Below are 19,467 nucleotides of genomic sequence, written 5' to 3' on the forward strand. Positions count from 1 at the left end.
TATGGTTTTTTTTACCAGTGTAGAAAATACAGGGATGAAAACAAACCATTTATGAGAAGACGTTATTACAAATTTTAAATCAGGTGATACACTTTTACCTCTGATACAATTTTTAACAATGAATGAAATTTTCTAGGATTTGGAATAAAACCTGAAGTACTATTTTGTTGGTTTTTTCCTTTTTAATTTCCGGATATAAACGAAAGGAGGAAAATTTAGAGGATAATAGGATAATTTACGAGAATACGACGAGGAGTAAAAGAGCACAGATTGAACTACTATAAATTTTGTTTCTATGACGACGTCAATGGGGGACCCTCCGCTTCATTCTGCTCCCGCTGAACATCTCTGAAGTTCAGGTCTACAGTTGCTCCTGATGTGGACCTTGGTGGATGGAAATTTCATCGAAGATAGCTTGTTCGAAACGATCTAGCAGACGGTTCCTTCTTAACATGTTGCGACACAACGGACACCGACGTCTGGGATCTCTTTGTTGACATGCTGTACATTTGACGTGGTCTAATCGACAGCTCCTTAGAGGCGCCGTTGTTGTCCGCAGACAACTGATACAGGTAGTGATCTCCAGAAACAAACAGGTTCTTTCACGTATTAACATCTGCAACGTCAACCAGAAAAGCAGCGGGATTAGGAAGTGGGCGGGAAGGATGCAGGGGGGAGAATATTATTTCAAGAACGGAGAATTTTAAAGACATGATGACGTGCATTTAATTTTTTAATAATAATAATAATAATTTAAATAAAACGTGACATCGTCCCAACTTTTCGGGGGATCGTGCACACATTAAAAACGCGAAAGAAAACTCAGAAACCGAGCAATACGCTCTTTAAAAAGCGCAAATTTTCTGAAAATGGAGATCGCCCCGGTTTCGCGCCGAAACGAATGATGCGTCATCCGGCACCAATCAGAAGTGAGCATGGGTTTTTACGACTTCTGTTGCATGTCTTTCTACTCCTCGTTTAAGAAAACAAAAGGAAATATTCGAAACTATGTCAATCTCATTTAAGTTATCTATAGCAAACAAGCAGCGATTCCACATTGAAATAAGTTTTATTTTAATAAACATCAGTAGGAAATGCGAAGAAATAGCGATTTGAGTGATGCAACACTTCACTGTCATCAACTTTCCACTGAAATTTTGATTGCATATGAACTCTGAAATAAAAAGAAGAAACTTGGATTTCGTTATTTACCTTTTTAATTTTGATCTCTTTTAGATTTTGAGAGACACACAATGGAAACAATTGAGAAACGAGAAGATGCAGATCTGGAAAGCGGTAAAGATTAAGACAGATAATTTACATTATTTTTTGTAGTTGTGGAGATGGGGAGAGAGACTGCTAACACTTGCCGCGTCATTGCGGCGAGTTTGAAATTCCTTCGAGTTCTTGGAGGATAATAGGATTTTGGCTTCAAAAATACGAAATAAATCACCACGTAATCTAGTGACCTGGTGGTTTCAGAATATGAAATAAAACACCCATGGGCTCAGTTACCCATTTAATTTTCTCTATACTTTATGAGAATCGAAAGAATAGTATCTCGTATGGTGTGTTCTCCTCCTAAAATATCATTTAATGATTTTCCAGGCGTTGTTTTTGCTGATGCATCAAAGACTACTCTTAGCTTTGTTGCGCGTTTTGTTTCATCGAGGACTCCTAAGTGTAGTATATAATATGCTAAATATTTGAATTTAACCGAAGGTGATGCTTTCGTCGTATGACACGGCTCTTCATATTCTTTCATGAAGCTCGCATACATTTCATTTAATTTCTCTGGAATGAATAGTCTTTGTAAAGCTGATATTTACGAGTCTCCGAGAACCGTGGGTTCTTCTTTAAATGGTAATTTTACAACGAATCTTCTCTCTTAAATTCTGTATGTTGTATCAGAAACAACGTTTCACATTCATTTGGTAGCCCAAGGATTTTCCAATGATGCATTTATACATATTGATAGCTTTTTTGTACAACAAAGTGTAGTTTTGCTCTGTTCCTAATTCAAGGCACACAATGAATCATTGCTGATAGAATAAGAAGTGGAAATTTTTCCCGGCACATTTTAGAGCGGACGCAAGTTATGTGAAAAATCGAATTGAGTTCATGATGGATAAGGTCTCGAAGGATCTTTGATAACAACTCGCTGCTCGTAGTCCCGCGAGCATTGCATCGCTGCTGTAAAGCGAGCGCGCGTCACTCCAAAACGCCTTCAATTTCGAATGTATGCAACCCGGACAACTCCGGAACACGTTTGGTTGCATGCAGACGTTATGATGAAGTTACGTGGTATGATGTCTTTTAATTACGTCGGTTGCACGTCGCCCGTCGTGCCCACGGATTCTAATGAAGTACGGTGGAGAAATAAATATTTTTTCTTTCTTATTTTTTTAAAGGGAGGAACTATGCAATATGTATCGTAATTTTCATTCATCAAAAGTATCTTTCTCAGTCAAACAAGCAGCTTGTCCATTGGAGGGACATGTATTTCGTATTTTCCTTCCTTGAACAGATAGCGTCCATCTCGAGCTTTAGGTGGCGTGGTTGCGAAATATTGACCTTAATACTACCCATCCGCTTCTTAAGCCACATGGACCACATTTCACAATTAGGAACCACTATTACTGGAACACTATTTATTCTAGGCATTACAACATATATGCCATTGATCTCCCTCTACAGGAAGATGCTTTAAAGGAGGAGGCAGAGATATTGGTTCCTTAGTGCAAATTGTTATCCACGTATGGATCGCATTTAGCCAAAAGGAACCAACGCGATTACAATGTTGTAATAATGTTGCTTCTTCATAATTATCTCAAAAGCTCCCAGAATAGCAAACAGTTTTGGCTTTCCACCTAAAAATTGTTAACTTCAAAGGATAATAATTGTGTAAATTTAATCCTGTACCTGTATTAAGTATTTCTAGAAGAAAAGGAGAAGTTGCACCATTTTGAAAACGCTGTAATCGCGCTGGTTCCTTTTTGCATAATGTACACTGGAAAACAAAACACACACACACACATTGGATCTAGAGTTCAGACTCTTGAAAACATTGACAAGAAAACGGACTCTTGGTTCAATCAGATCTAAGCTTCAATCAAAAGGAAATCCGCTCAAATTAAGATGCTTGGTTCTTGATTTAAGCTTAAATCTGATTGAATCAAGAGTATTTTTTCTTGTCAATGTTTTCAAGAGTCTGGACTCTAGTCAATGTTTTCAAGAGTCTGGACTCTAGATCCAATGTGTTTTTATTCCTAGTGTAATCCCTATATGCCCGATGAATTTTCTCCGTGTGAAGACACGGCAACCAAGGACAGAGCTCTCGAGGAAAGGGATTAATTCCCTCGGAGGGTCGAGAGGGCACATCCGAATTCGGGGCGGCGGAATCCCGGCTAATATTCGTGCATGATCCCTGCCCGGCCGTGGCGCCTCGTTCGGAATCGGTTTGAGTAATGTCTGCGTCGGTCCCATTGTGGTTTCGGATATGAAGAACGCTTGTCCAATCTCGGGGGCCTCGCCGAGTCGTCCCCGGGAGCCCCGCTACGACCCGCAAAATCCGGCAACAGGGCGCGGCTCTCGTAAAGTCACTCAGCGTCAAATTACATCGCACCTACACGCGCGGGGTCCGGTCAAGTAGTTGAGTAGGTCATAGCCGGCGAGCTCCCGAGATGGGTGATCCTAATAATAATGGCTAGTAATTTCCTTTTGCTCTTGTCATGCGAATTAGACGGGATCGCTTTTTTTTCGTCCGCTGCGATGACTCTTGGGAAGGGATTCAGGATTGGCTCGAGACGGTATTCCTCAGGATGTGGTCATAGCCGAAGAGAAAAACGGTAAAGTTAGGGAGAAAATTTGGTCAGGGAACACCGAATAAAATTAAGGCAAGAGAATACCTTGCACGCTTTCATACACATCTCCGACGAGTATTTACGATATCCATACAGCTCCATGGTCTTCATATCCGTAAAGTCTATTTTTTCGCACGATTTGATAACATGGTTTGAAGTCCTTTCAGCCATTCAATTTCCTTTCAATGTCAAAGAACCTAAAGCCAGTTTCCATTTCTGTCAAAAGGAAAACCAAAAATACTGTTCCACAATATTCCCCTTTCTCAAAAGCCGATGTGATTTTTGCCACATTGCGATGGATTTGTTCTACTGCAGAATGCTCATTTCGAAAACCAAATTGATGGAGACACTTGTAATTTTGAATTATTGGAAGATCAAACAAAATAACCTAATAAAATATGAGTACTCACACTGTAAAATGTGTGTAAAATATGTGTAACCCACACTAATAAAATAATGTGTAGTTGTGGAAACGACGTTGCCTGTCTTCCTCAGTACTTTCTAATTTCTACATGATCAATGTTATATTGTCTCAATGATCCGTATGATTAAACATCTTACGAGTGAAATGCCTTAGGCCGGACCGGTTAAATGCTTTAAAAAGGTTGTTGAAGCTGTGCCGTAAGTTACCGTGTTCAGTTCATAGGTTTTTACTGAGAAGTCATGTTTTCCTTCCGTAGAAAATTGGAATTCGCCGAAATTAACTATGGTGGTATTACTTGATTTCATCTCTTATCCTAGCTGGATTAGAAAATCTGTAAGAGAGCTACTAGATCAGTTGCGTATGTTACCGTGTTTAGTTAAAAAGTGTTCATTTTGAAGTCGGGGTTTTCTCTCCAAAAATTTCTTTGGAAACTCCTTTCTGGACTTTGCATCAAATTTTTCGGTTCATTTTTGTTATTTTAGCATAAATAACAGTTTCACATGACTCAGAGTGTACGAAAATTGGAAAAAAAATCATAGTAAATGGCGCTTTCTACGAAGGATATATATTCATTGATATTCCTGTTGAAGTTTTTCTGATGCATCAAATACTACTGGAAGTTTTGTAGTCCGTCATAATTCAATCAATACTGCTGAATGCGGGTTGTAAAATCCGGCATAATTAGTTCGTCGAAGGTATTTTGCGCATGTAAGTCACGGTCCAAATTTTCTTTATTCTTGCATAAAACTAACGTACCTGTTGAATCTTACTTACAAAATAAATGAAGATTAATATTTAAAACAACAACATCAAAAAACATTCTGTTTTTTCGATCCACATTTAATCCTCCATGTAGGGAAGTAAGCCTTTCTCATCTCCTTTTTTGGGGGGAAGAAATGTGCTCAGACCAATTTAACTGTTGGTCGAAGATCAGTCCAAGAAAATTCATAGAAGTGTGAAATTAGATTTGAAGGTACGATTCCATAAAGGATTACGACCATGATAACAAGAAGAAAGAAATGCATCACCGCAGTTACTCCCCTTCTCGAACCTCGATTCACCCGAGCTGCGGGGGGTTTTTGGCGGGAAAATTGACGCTGTTTTTCGCGTCGGTCTGACAACCGGCCAGCGGTGGGCGGGAGGGGGTGGATTTTGTAGAGGAACCAAGACCGACCGCGGTTCGACCGAGTAGGGTGCCGGTGCCGGGATGTTCGGAACGTGGCCAGAGGCGTCAGCTGCTGTTAAGTAGGGTGCGAGCAGACATGTGTGCTACGGACAGAGCCAGGAAAATAATAATTGAACCGCCTCGGGTCCGAGTCTTTTAATTTTCCAATTACATCTCCGTTTTCGTTTCCGCCCCCTTCCCTCGCCACCGCGACCCTCGCCTCCGTTACATCACGATCGAATCCGATCGGAATTAATCCCGGACCGGAACCGGTTCCTCAGAGCAAGAACTTATTGTTAGTTTCACGATCTGATGTGAGGCCTGGCCCCTTACTGGTGTGCGATAGCGGGCACATGCTGGAGGAGTCGCGGACAGACACAGGAGACGGAGGAGGATAAGGTGCGTGTCAGAGTTCGGAAAAGCCGAGAAAGCGCCTTCATTTATTTGTGAGGCAAAACACGACACGGGAGCACGAATAGTTGTCTATGCGAGCGACTGACATTTGCCACGTGGAAAAAGTGCGGGCAAAAGTGCTCGAAAATGGTCGTTTCGAGCTTCCTGAGCTGTTTGATACTTCTGAGGACTCCGCACGTATAATTTTGATAAAATAGTTAGACATGCATCCAGCTTCAGCTGAACTTGTCCTGCGATTGTTGTCCTAACCAAATGTCAATTTCCCTTGAGCTTCTTGAACGTTCTAACAATGATCTTACATTTTTGGATATGATAATTTCCGGTGACAAAACTTTTATCAATATGTTTGTATGTAGAATTGAAAATTTAATTTGAGTAATTATTTTAATTTAATAGAACATTATAAATTTTAAAAACGAACTTCTCTTATTGTTATATTTTTAGAAAAACAGCATTAACTACATGAGGAATAATAGTACATACAAATGATTATGAGTAAATAGTAACATTTTCAAAAATGGTTACATGGTGCGAGTTTATACAGCTTGGAAAATCTAAGGTATGAACTGCTTGCACATACGGCCTGGCTTTCACGAATAGATCAGAGATGTGCCGTATGTGGATGTCGTGTGTGGAAAAGCAGGTGAATGAACTCACTGTTCATACGGTATGGACGCTGGGTCCATACGGTATGGACTGAAGAATATTGGGGAATCAGGGAACCGTAAAGGAGCCGCAGGAGACAAACAAAAAGGAACTCTCTTTTGAGGAGATACGAACTTTCTTTTTGGGTACTGAACGAGAAGACAAATTTTCCATACTATAATGTAAGTGTTCCTTATAATATGCACCCACGGGCTAGCAATCATGAGCCATCTGAAAAAAACATTAATCTAACTCCTCTCTCTCTTCAAATCTTCATCAGTTGCCTCCGATCGGGGCTTGAGCATGGACTCACAGTCCAATTTCTTCGTTTGGAATATTTGCCCATACTAAAATTGACTCTCTATACTTAGCTTAGGTCGGCATCAATTATTTATTCTTTACGTGGCTCCGACCCATACTTTATGAAGCGTGAGTGCGAAAATTTTTCTCAGTATACATGAAATTTTGAAGGATTTGAACTACTTGATTTTGGAGCTTTTACCTTTTATTCAACAGGAAAGAATAGACGAAAAGAGGACAGAGGAAGATTTAGGGTTGGATTTTTAGACGGAGATTTTTTCATACAGGAAAAAAGGCAGAGATCGATTTGTGACTAAAATTTTTGTTTCCTTGGCGACCAAGGGGGACCCGCTTCAGTACATACAGGAGCACGCATTAATATGTCGCCGAGTAATGTAACGTGGCGCCTAGACGAGGACCAACTCAAGTCAAAGGGACAACCGCGAGGTCCCTCTAAACGTCGCGGCGTCGAGGTGTGGCCCCAGGGTCACCTCGCGCACACTTCGCACCCCGTCCCTTAACCCCCCTCTCGACAGCCCCCCCCCCCTCGGAGTCCATCGCAGCGCGAAACACGGCATAAACAGGGGAGGCAGGCAGGCACGGTCAAATAACGGCGAGGCGACTGGGATTCACGGGCGAGTTGACTCGACCCGGCGGGGCGCGAAGTTCAAGTGAGAAATCTTGGCTTCAGACGCCGGAAAAAGGACCCCCGACGACCCCCCACCCTCGGCGTCGGGCAATCACGGGGCGCTTTCATTTATGACTGGCGCGGCGGGAGGGGGGGGGGGCGGAAGGATGCTACGATGTCGCGGGAGGAACACGTCGGTTGTTAATTGAATTGAGTCGCGCGAAACCCCCCCCCCCTTCCCCCTGCCGCCCCCGGCCAGCCGCGAGCAGTACATCAAAACACCCTCTTAATTAGTGACTGCTTTCATATAAGTACCCCCCTCACCCCCCCCCCCCCCGCCCGGGCCCCCGGGTTACCCGACACCTAAACCCCGGCGAAATTGTCGCCGCCGGCGTCCCGACGCTCGGGGCCCCCGCGAAACCGCCGGCGGTTTGAGCGGTATCGCGCCGGGGTAAACATATTCGCTTTCGAAAACTCGGGGATCCCCCCCTCCAGCCCGCCGCCCGGCGTCTTACGTACCCCTCGACTTCAAGGGTGCGTAAGTTGTTCGAGGCGATTGGTATCTGAGTCACCGAGAGGAGCTTAAATGGACCGCGCTTAGTAGAAAGGAACCAAGCCTCATCAGCTGTTGCCAAATTCAACCAGGCAATTTAATTTTTTACGAGAGAACGTTTGTGCGGAAACCTTGAAATTTTGGAAGGATTTGCTGCGCTTCATGTAGAAAATTCGCTGGAATGTGCTCAACAACCGTTTTCATGTGAAAAATTAAATTGCCGAATTATATCTGGCAATTACTGATGTGGTTTGGTTCCTTTCTATGTCATGCGGTCCAAATGGCAAGCAGGTGGTCTCTGAAAAGTTCTCAGACAGCAAGAATATGTATCAATACCGATAAGTCGAAGTACTGATTAACTGGTAAGATTAAATATTAATGCCAATTGAAATTTTCTAGGATTTGAAATAATATTTGAAGTACTTTTTTTGTTGGTTTTTTACCTTTTTAATTTCAGTATATATGTACGAAAGTAGGTAGTAGTAGTAAGATAAGTTTATTTTAAAGCCGTGCTTTAGCATCTAAGGCCATTTACACCTCTGTGTGTTTACATGGAAATCATCTATAGAGAGGAATATTCTAACACCTTCCCCTTCTTGAGGGATGAGGAATGATTTAGGCAAAGTAGGAGAAAAATTTGGATATTTTTACGAGACGACATCGAGTAAGAGAGCACAGACTGAACTAACTAAAAATCTTGTTTCTATGGCGACGTCCATGGGGGACCCTCCGCTTCGCCATTTGAAAATATTAAGCTGCAAAAGTGCCAGTTATTACTTCAGGGATGCTCGTTGGAAGATCAGCGGTAAAGAGGGAATATAAGAAGGGGCCCAAGATTAAACCCTGAACAACTCCAGCAGAAATTAGGAAAACAGTAGAGTAAGTACCATCTTGGACTACTGAAGACTTCGATCCGCAAGGTATGATTTTAAAGGGAGATAAAATTAGGGAATTGATCTCTTTATTTTGAACAGGAATCCTGGATGCCAGACTCTATCAAAGGCTTGTTGTACATCCAGAAATATCAATACCAACTAATATTTCTATAGATCAAATAATTCTCAGTCCGTAAGATTAAATAACAACAATAATCACATTGGGGTCACCTAGTTGGATCTTACTTACAAAATAAGTAAAGATGAATCTTTGAAACATAATGTAGTTGAATTTATTTAATGGTAAAAAATTTGAGTAGTAGAGTACTCAAGATACAAAAAAAATGTATAGGCTCTTAGAACATCTCTCATCCATTATTTTCCATCTAGTATCAGCTGATACTGGCTGTTGAAGCTAGGCAACATTGCCAATAAGTCCAGCTGATGTTGAATAAAAATAAATATAGGTTAACTGTTCTGAAAAAGACTGCGTGTAGTGAGCAAAAATTAAATTGAACTTGTGTATGGTGAGTCTTCGAGTTCCTAAAAGATTCGTGCAAACCCTTGAAGTAAATGAGCAGCGTCGCGGTATTTTGCTTCTATCAACCCTACATCGGGATCCATGGCTTTCAATGATTGTGAGAAACTTGACAACTGGAACTTCAGTTGCCTTTTCGCAAAAAGCAAATTATTAATTTTTGAATGACTTCTTCATTGAAATTGATTCTTTTTTCATTCTTTTTTCCTGGTTTTCATCGTTGATGGAAACATCTCATAAAACTTTTATCAACTAATGAATTTATGCTATTTCTTGGTAACAATGCAATGAAGTCGTATGATTTAATTTTCACTTACCTAAAAATCAAGTCGCCAACCTGAATTAACATTATACTATTGTTATATTGGCAGTCTGAAGTTCTGAATCGTTATCGGAACCGTTCCGAGAAACTGTTATTGGGCACAGTTCAGAGAAACTGTTACTTGGCGCAATTATTTACGTGGTTGAAGTGACACAATGCTTTATCAACATCGGTATTAGTTTTAAGTGGCATTTTCATTTCAATTTGTGAATGTACTTCCTGCCTAAATATATTCCAATTAGTAGTCTTATTATGCGGACAAAATAATTTTTTCTTTAATATTGGCACAATTCAAAAGAATCGTTATTTCTACAATTCAGGAGCGAAGAGTGTCCGGTGGCCGAATGTGAACACTAGACTTATTGTCGGCTTATTGCAGTACTAAGCAAAGTTTGTTGCAGGACTTGGAGCAAAGCACTTATTGGCAGTAGAAAAACTAAGAATCTACTTATTCAATCTAGGTTAGGAAACAGATTGATATTTTTTCTAATTCACATGCACAATATCCTTTTTCCAAATTCTTTACTCGTTCATTCTTCTTCGGGGTCACCGTATCAAAGTCGTTTTTTAGATCCAAGACATAATCATAATTCGGCGGGATGATATTGTCGGGGTTCTGAAGAGCCGGATCGGTTGCATTTCCATTGTGGAAAACCAATTGGGTGTAGGGTATGGGGTCCGCTGCATCGCTGGAACATTGTGATTTGTTAAAGCTGCGACCCTCTCTTTTAAATCCAATAGAGACACATTTTCTGGTGTAGGTACAAATGCACCCTCCTATGTTCTGCTGTCTTTTGCAAGATCCCTTATCTTGGTAAGTCCGTAAAGTCCGTTCTCTTAGTACGAGATTTAGTTTGATCGATTCAATTGCCAAAGATACCATGTAAATTTGCACCATTGTACCTTCTGCATACCCGTAGGATCTGGTTTGGGGGTCGCCGGTTGATCGCACCCATGACAGTGTATGTACCGAAACCCTGAGCACAAGCGCTAACTGGGGGCCATGATGCTCCGTAGTGTGTTGACAGTATCTTGGGTGGCTTGTGCGGACTTTTCGCCTTCCACGCCAGGCATCAGTTTTGCACGTACTTCCTCCGCTATCTGTTTGACAAACTCGACATTCCTTTTTGTGTGGAATTTATATTGTCGCTGCTGCTGGTAGGCGTCTCTACTGCTTGAATTTGTCTTGCGGGGTGCTTCCTTCATCGGAAGTTAGAACCGAGGTACATACGGATGGGTATCCAATGGTTCCTCCTCTCTATCTATGGTCCTAACTTAACTTAACCTGACCTTACCTAACGTAACCTGGACTAACCGAACCGAACTAGTTCGAGATATCCCGTTGTCGAACATTAAAGTTTGGGATATTTCGATCATTGACGGTCGCTGTGTCCCGTCCCGAGCATTGATGTTCGGCGATTTTTATTGTAAAAGCTACATTAAAACATGTCGGACACTTCTTCAACAATTTAATTGTTAACTCAGTAAAACCATTTTTTTCGTATATTGAATTTCACTTTTGTTTTGCGAAAATGGTCCTTTTTATTATGCTGCGTACGAGGTCTCCTTAAACTTCGCTCAAGCACAACGTAAACCATACGGAACCTCCGTAAGGAAGAGTCTCTCCGTAAGAGCAGTTTAAGGAACGACTATTAAAACTGCCCAATTAGCTTTTTCGGAGGCGAGGAAGGAGATCAGTGGCGTGGCGTGAATTGCGATGTATCGATTGTTATGCCATTTAAACCTATGGTAAAGAATCGATTATTAAGATGTTCGCCGCGAACTCCCTGTTCATCGATCCTTTTCCATAGGTTTAAATGGCATAACAATCGATATATCGCAAAGCACGCCACGCCACTGAAGGAGACCAAGACGCGCATGCACCCTCCGCGAGGGATCCAGGTCGTGGAAAGCAACAATCACATTCTCGGCGAGGCGACTGCACCTCATAAAATAAAGGTTTCAATAAAGAGGAGGCGGAGGGGGGGGGGGAGCCGCGAGCGTCTCTTACCCGGATTGATCCGGGACCCGGCATTTCGTGTCGCTCCACGCCGCCGCCGCCGAGTGCGAGGGCTTTTCTGGAGCAGTTGATTATTCTAGGTATTCCGCGGGACTATTTGATCAAATTCGAGTCGCATCTTGGAGGTGATTTGAATTCGTCCAACTACTGTCAGTTTTATTAAAAAGGAGCCGTGTTCCCCCCCCCCCCCCCCCCCCCCGCCCGGCCCCCCACGAGACGCAAACACAACTTGAGCGGATTTGTCTTCCTGCGCTTCCGCCATAAACATTATTAAACGAAACAACCAAGTCAAATTGCACTCGAGCCCGCCCTTGCCAGCTCGGGCGGGTTTCCGGCCGTCTGAACCGGGAAAGCCATGCTGAAGGAAGGAGTGATACATTTTACCAGAATTTTGGTAAATTCGTTGTAATGGGTTCTCGACCTCCTGCAAAAGTTGAGAAAACTCGCTGAAGAAAGGAATGACAAATTTTACCAACATTTTAGGAAATTCGTCAGCGTGGATTTCTGGTCTTATTGGAAACAGGGGCACAGTCACGCTGGAAAAAAGAATGATACATTTTACCATAATTTTGGTAATTTTTTGGTAGCGGGTTCCCGACCTTCTGGTAAACTGGGGAAGTCACACTGGAGGAAAATTTTACCTGACTTTTGGAAATTTCGTTGTAGCGGGTTTTCGGCCTTTGGGAAACTGGGAACGTCCAAGCTGAAAAATAGAATGATAAATTCTCGGAGAATGCTGGTGAATTCGTTCTAGCGGGTTCTCTCGGCCTTCTGAAACAGGGGAAGTCACGCTGAAAAAAAGTGAGATGAATTCTCGAATTTTGATAGTTTCGCTTTGGTGGGTTTTTGGCTTTAATTCGTTCTAGAAGGTGCCTGGCCCTCTGAAAAACGGGGGAAGTCACGCTGAAAAAAGGTGAGGTAAAGTCTGCTGAAATTCTCGTTTTACCTTATTAACTACGCGCGGAAGCATCAAAACGATTGATACAACTATTTTAACTTCCAAGTAGCTAATATTGCATATCCATCGATTTGAAGGTGAATTGTATTCCTCCCGGTTAAATCACTTCGTCTAGGTTCAATACGTGAAACTGATCGACTTAACGCATGATACAATTTTGTCAACCCCCGATTGTCTCCAATTGCTGTATTGCCATCGAATTTTAGGGCAAATGATCGCGTTCTGTATAATAGAACTGATCGATTGCCATTCTAATGAATTGAAGTATTATGTGACTTGTTTTCTCCTCAAAATTTTGTGAGGAAAATATGTATTTGACAACCTCGAGAAAAACCATTCCTTCTTCTCCAAAATCAGCATTCTGGGGAAAAATTGACATCATCTGAACACCCGCAGAACGTCTGTCCTTAGCACAGCAGCATTAGGGTCATTATTAGTCCTACGAACCTTCGTCAACCTATAAGAGATTTGTATTAGCTGTGGTACGAATTCAAGAACAATTTTGCGGCGGAAAATCTGCCCAAAAACCTAGCTAATAAGCTGCGCATCTTGCTGAATAAGAAAAAGAAAAACCAACTGTAAAAAACCTACGTCGCCTTTTTTCTTTCTTTCTTTCTTTCTTTTTTAGAGGTGTAAATGGCCTTAGATGCTAAAGCACCGCTTTAAAATAAAATTATTTTACTACTACTACTTTCTTTCTTTTTTCTTTTTTCTATGAGACAGAAGAAAATCCCTCCTGAGGAAAACTGATGAAACCGTGAAAGAGGACTGACTAACAGCCATCAAAGAAAGTATTTGTGAGTATGATTTTTTAACGGAGACCCTTAGATGCGGCGGACTAGTCTGGGGAACTATGACGTATTTCAGCAAACTTTCTACACCTCTTTGAATCTGAAACACAAAAAGTCCAATTAGCGAAGGCAAATCGAAACCAGGGTCGTGAGACGTGACAACCATACAGGAATTACGACACGATGTCGACGGAAACGATTCATAAAAATTCATTGGAGACGGTGAATTAAAAAACGAGGGTGTGATTGAAAATTTCGAATAGGAGCAATCTAACAAAGTAATAAAATTTCGTCACGCATAATAAATTGCGGGAACAACCGCATAATCTGTGTTGTTATTCAACAAGGTGTTGACTGATAATGACGTTGACCGTCGAGTTACGACGCTACGATGTATAAAATTGAAGGAAAAGTGGAAGGTTTTACCTTTTATTTGCAGGAAATATAAACGGAGATACGGAAAAGATATAAAAACGGGGAAATAAACGGAATTTGGCGAGACAAGATTATTGCGAGAACAGAGATCGATCAAAACTAAGAATTTTTGTAACTGAGGCGACGATTAAGGGGGGACCCGCTTCATTTTGCCCCCCCCCCCCCCGAACTTCTCCGAAGTTCTGAGTTAGAGCTGCTCCTCGTGGGGTCTGCGGAAAATTGTAACTTCATCGAAGATTGCCTTTTCGAAGCGGTCCAGAAATCGATATCTCTTCAGCATATTGCGACCTAGTGGGCATCTTCGTCTAGAGTCTCTCCTTTGGCACACTGAGCACTGGACGTGGTCTCGTTTGCAAGCCCAGAATGGGGTTTGTTTGCTAGATGACGAAGTCCATAATTTGGCTCCGCTATGGTACATGGATGAGGTTCTGAACCAAACACGACATTTGGGCTACATTTTGCAATTAGGAACTATAAATTCTAGCCCGGTTTAAAAACAACGTATGTGCCATTAGTTTCCCTATGCACATTAGTGTTTTTCCAGAAAAGCCAAAATTTATAGTTCCAAATTGCAAAATGCTGTCCATTTAATTTCAGTTAATGTGAAGTTTCAATCGTAACGTCCACCATTTACCAATCTTCCTCTTGCGACGCAGTACTGGGAGGATTCTGAGGCACCGTTGAAACCCCTTCATTTAGAGAGGCTGCAATTTCCTTTGCACCTTGAAGAATTGCGTCAGTTTCCTGAATGAATTGAAGCGTCAAATTGAAGGGCGATCAAGATCAGTGGCGTAGCGTGCTTTGCGGTGTATCGATTGATTCGCCACTCAAACCTATGTAAAAGGATTGATAAACAGGGTGTTTGCAACGAACACCTTAATAATAGATTCTTTACCATAGCTTTAACTGGGTACATATCGATAAACGATTATTGGCGCTTCGCCACTGATCAAGATGATCCTAAAACGCACTAATAAGTAGGCTAAAACATAACAACAAACTGTACTAACAAAGTAAGCTCCCGAGAACAAAAAAAAATGTAGCTACTCTCACGAATCACCTACAGGGCGAGTGAGCATCAACCAGGTGTATGTATCATTAATAAGATTTGATTGGAACAACACCATTTTAATTTGTAAAATTTGAATTAGAACCAAGTTGTTGTATTGAATATTTATTAATTACTGAGGCATCTTTCGGCTTACGCCATCTTCGGAGTACATATTCATCGGAACATAAATATATCACAGTTACTTTACACTAGTTGTCACAAGCTTAACAATATATCGACGGTGTAAGTCGGCAATCACATAACTCGTTTGCGGTGTCTGAAAATCTCCGCCTCTGTGTCATTTTTTTGAAGGAGAACAAATTGATATTATTCCTTGAAGTTTTTGCAGAATTTTCCTCTTACAGAGAAGAAAAATCACGGTAGTTTTAAAGAATTACCGGTGAGTAGTTTTCTGTTTAAATAATGAAGTATGACAGGAAGTCTGCGACGTCGCAAACCGAGTTATGTGTTTTCCGACTTACACCGTCGATATACATCGTGGACATCATACGGAAAGTCTTAAAAGTCAAATAGTTCAGAGCGTTTCTCCTAAATTTTACAAATTATGTATCATTGTACCATTGTACTCTCAGGCGTATTGGATCTTTTTTTTTTTTTTTTTTTTTTGGGGGGGGGGGGTAAAAATATGAATACGTCCGCAGTATTTCAGAGAGGATTGAGAGGATTCACCCTCAGCTGTTTCTTGAGAGCTTGCGCTTCGAGGACCCTTACGTAAAAAACTCGGTAAGCCTCTTTAATTCTGTCCTTAAACTACATGCACCATCACGAGTATGATCCCCGCTTAAAGTGCGTTTATCAAATTTGAAGCGTATTTTTATCTCAATCTTGTTAATTCTAGGATTACGTGTGATCAGTGCAGTTTTCAAACAAATTAATTACCCAGACATCGGAGAAGTCATGCTGGGAAAGAGATCAGTTGCACGCACTATCTTTGAGGCATTGAATTTAATACGTTAATTGTTATTTAATCAGGGATTAATTGCAACTGGAATGGTTATAAATTTTAGCGCATTCAAAATCAATGTGTTTTTGTTCTTCTTCTTCTTTTGTCGTTACCGCACCTATGTGTCACTTCAATAAATTTTAACACCTGTTTGATGACAACTCCCCTACTTCATTGTGATGCGGCATTTTTCATCTCATTTCTTAAAAATAATATCTGATATATTTGACAGAAATGTCTCACAAATTCATATAATTTATTCTTAAATGAAATATTTAATTAAGTATATTTATTGAAATAGCGTCAAAGCCCCAGAATATAATAATGTTCTCCATGTTCATTGTGAATTTTGGAGTTATTTTTAGACCTCTTTTTGATACGCTCCCCGTATTTTTCAACCATTTTTTATTCGCTTTTTTTTTATTTCTGAAACCAATCATGTTTAGCATTTTCTCACAGAGAATAACGGTTAGGCACTAAGAATATGGAATGGGGGGGGGGGGAGGATAGAAATGAACCTCCACAAAGGATCCTTTAAAACAAATTGTAAATCGGACAATAAGCCTTGTGTATCACACTAAGAACATACCAAATACTCACGAAATGTCAAATATCGTATGTCAAGAAAATATCAAAACAGCACGATTTAATACTAATCAAAGCCGAAGGTAGTTTAGAAAAACTCTCAAGTATGAGGAAAAGTAAGTAACTGCGTATCTGTGGAAATAAAATTAAAATACACACAACATACAGGACCAAGTTACAATGTATAATTATTTTCATTTTAATTTTTTTTTACATTTTAAATGTAGCAACAAAGAATTTCTGAATGAACTACATTCTTTTTCTCGTCTTTCAATAATTTCCACTGTCTTTCGATTTCATCAATTAAAACTTTCACGTTACTTCATTTTCTTACTCAAGAAAATGCAACGTACAGCTGTCCATGAGCAAATTCAGGTTCAGGATATATACCTACTCTATTCATGGTTTGTCCCCGGGATTTATCTATTGTCATTGAAAATGCAAGTGTTACAGGAAACTGTCCTCTTTTTAGTCGGAGCAGAGGCCCGCCGCCTGTTTCTACGACTACTACTAAGTCACTCTCATTACAGCGCTTCTGTGCGCTCTGTGACACCCAACCGCCACTGATAGCGATCCTAGCGATCCTCCGGCAGATTGCAAATCCTCATTTCCTACCTTATTCCCTTAATCCACTATTGTTGTGTGTGTGCTCGTTGAGAGTGTCCTCTAAAAAATTCGATTCTCAAAATACTTCGGTCCAAAAAACGTCAAATTGCATAAAAAAAACAACTTTGACCACGCTTCAGAATTTTAGATGAAGTTTTCAGTGCTGCCCAATCCCATTTTTTGAAAACGGTCCTCAAACGACGACCTTAGACGATTTGATAAATTTTGAGGGATGAAATAGTTACGCTGAAACCTCAATAGACAATCCTAATTGACTTCTTTTGATATGGAAATAACATTTGGGTGTGCAAGACAAGCAAGTATCTCTTTAAAATCCGTTAACTTGACGAACAACGCTACGCATGCGCAAATGAGGTACATCTCAGTGACTTGACCAATTTTTTAAAGTTTGAAAAAGTTTAGCGCCGTGAGATCTTACGGCACTTGACTCGTAATCCACGCCTTTCGATCTAAATTAAACATTTGAGAGTGCAGGATGCCCGATGAATCAATCAATCAGCCAGGTCAATTAGCGCGACCGATACTAAATGATTTTCGCGGGTGTTTGTTTTTTATTAATTTCCGGGAACCGTCTGTACTCATTTTTTGCGTTTCCGTTTTCGATTATTTGAATGTATCTCTGCCAAACGGAACTATGTGTATTATGACGTGAGCCCTCTTATGCATATATCCTTACGGATCTTAGGGCTCTTGTCTTAATGCACATAGTTCCGTTTGGCAGAAATACGTCCATCTGACGTGTGTTGTCAATTCGTTGCTCCTCTGACGTAAGGGCGTACCGCAGTTTCTTCATGAGCTCTTGCTCCACATTTGAACACATGTTTTTTGGGGCTCACGTGGAAATCTAAGTACGCTCGTTACGCCAAAGGAACGACGCATTAGCCAACAATGTCACCGATCCCAAGAGATCTATTAGATTACTAGTATCGATTCGAGAAATAGGGTCCAGCGTTTCGTTATTTGAAGGGCAAGGTTTTATAAAGTTCAACTGTCAGGCCGGCAAAATTAAATGTGCGACCTAACGATGTTTTTGCCGCAAAACTTAGCTTAAATGTTCTAGCAAGTGATATCAAAGTATTTAGTGTTCACACGCGGAACTCTCCTGCCTTCTCTTTTCTTAAGGTACATATTTCTTTATTGATTTTTCCCCTTTTTTTAAAAGGATTTTTCGACTCCTAAACAATGGATGTTTTTATAATTGTACTATTTGCCATGCAGGAAAAAAACCATTTGCCTATTTACGTGAAAGACCTACGACATTAAGTCAAATGCATAGGCATTCGCCCGTAAACGCATAGCCTGAGAAAGCAAAATTTGTTATGTATCATCACAATATAAATACATTTATCGACACTAAATATTTCACCATTTTTTTCAACTCATTGGATCCTTTTTCACGGATGTCTCGATTTTCGGTTTACTATACATTTTAAACGTTGTAGGCAAAACAACGCATCGTGTCCCCATTTTATGCTAAATAAATAACTAATTGGACGTATTTCTGCCAAACGGAACTGTGTACATTATGACGTGAGCCATGTTATGCATCTATCCTTATTTATCTCAGGGCTCATGTCTTAATACACATAGCTCTGATCGGCAGAAATACGTTCAATTGGTAGATATTTTCCAAGTATAGTCAAGACGGAACTTTCCTACTGCGCTCCGTTTAAATTATCCATTTTAATGAGGAGTAGGCGCTGTCTTTGTCATTCACGTTTTTCTTTCTCAAAATTTAATTCATTGCAACTAAAAGCAAATAGGTATGCATGAAATGATTTGTTACAAGAAATGTACAATTAAAAAGTGAAAAAAATATTGTATCAATAACTAAGAAAAATTAACCAGGTATATTACTAGAAAGAAAATTGATCAAGACCCTACCATTTCAACTTTCATTTTCACTCATCCAAGATGTTAAGCTCGAACACAGAACATTAGACGAAGATAATAATTGGGGTCATAAAGGACCGGTTAATTGATAAAACTTAGCGCAGTAGAAGATTTATAACGCATGGAACAAAGTTACAACTGTTGAGTGCAACTGCAGTTAATCCCTGCAATGCGCGTTTATAATCTTGTTTCTAACACGGGGTCGACAAAGCGTTACATTGAAGCCCAAAAGATCCCTTTGAATGCACCGCAAATATTATCAAAGCTGCATTCGTCTTAAGTGGCACTGGCGTTGGGTGGGAACCTTTTGAAAACCCACTTTATCGTTCAATTGGAATTGCACTCAAAAAGGCTTAACAACTATCTCGTCGAGAGTAGAATAATTATAGTAACAATGATTAAACCACTCCATATGA

General features: G+C 40.5%; 1 long non-coding RNA gene across 1 annotated transcript; it reads right to left on the minus strand.

Annotated features, from left to right (window-relative positions):
* Positions 1 to 70: 70 nt before the first annotated feature.
* LOC140224958 (uncharacterized) lies at positions 71 to 19,319 on the minus strand. Its single transcript, XR_011900177.1, has 3 exons — positions 19,043 to 19,319; positions 1,213 to 1,286; positions 71 to 616 (listed from the first exon to the last, which is right to left on the minus strand). It is a non-coding gene; the product is annotated as an uncharacterized lncRNA (long non-coding RNA).
* Positions 19,320 to 19,467: the final 148 nt, after the last annotated feature.

The sequence above is a fragment of the Bemisia tabaci genome, chromosome 7 (genome assembly GCF_918797505.1).
Source record: "Bemisia tabaci chromosome 7, PGI_BMITA_v3".
NCBI lineage: Eukaryota > Metazoa > Arthropoda > Insecta > Hemiptera > Aleyrodidae > Bemisia > Bemisia tabaci.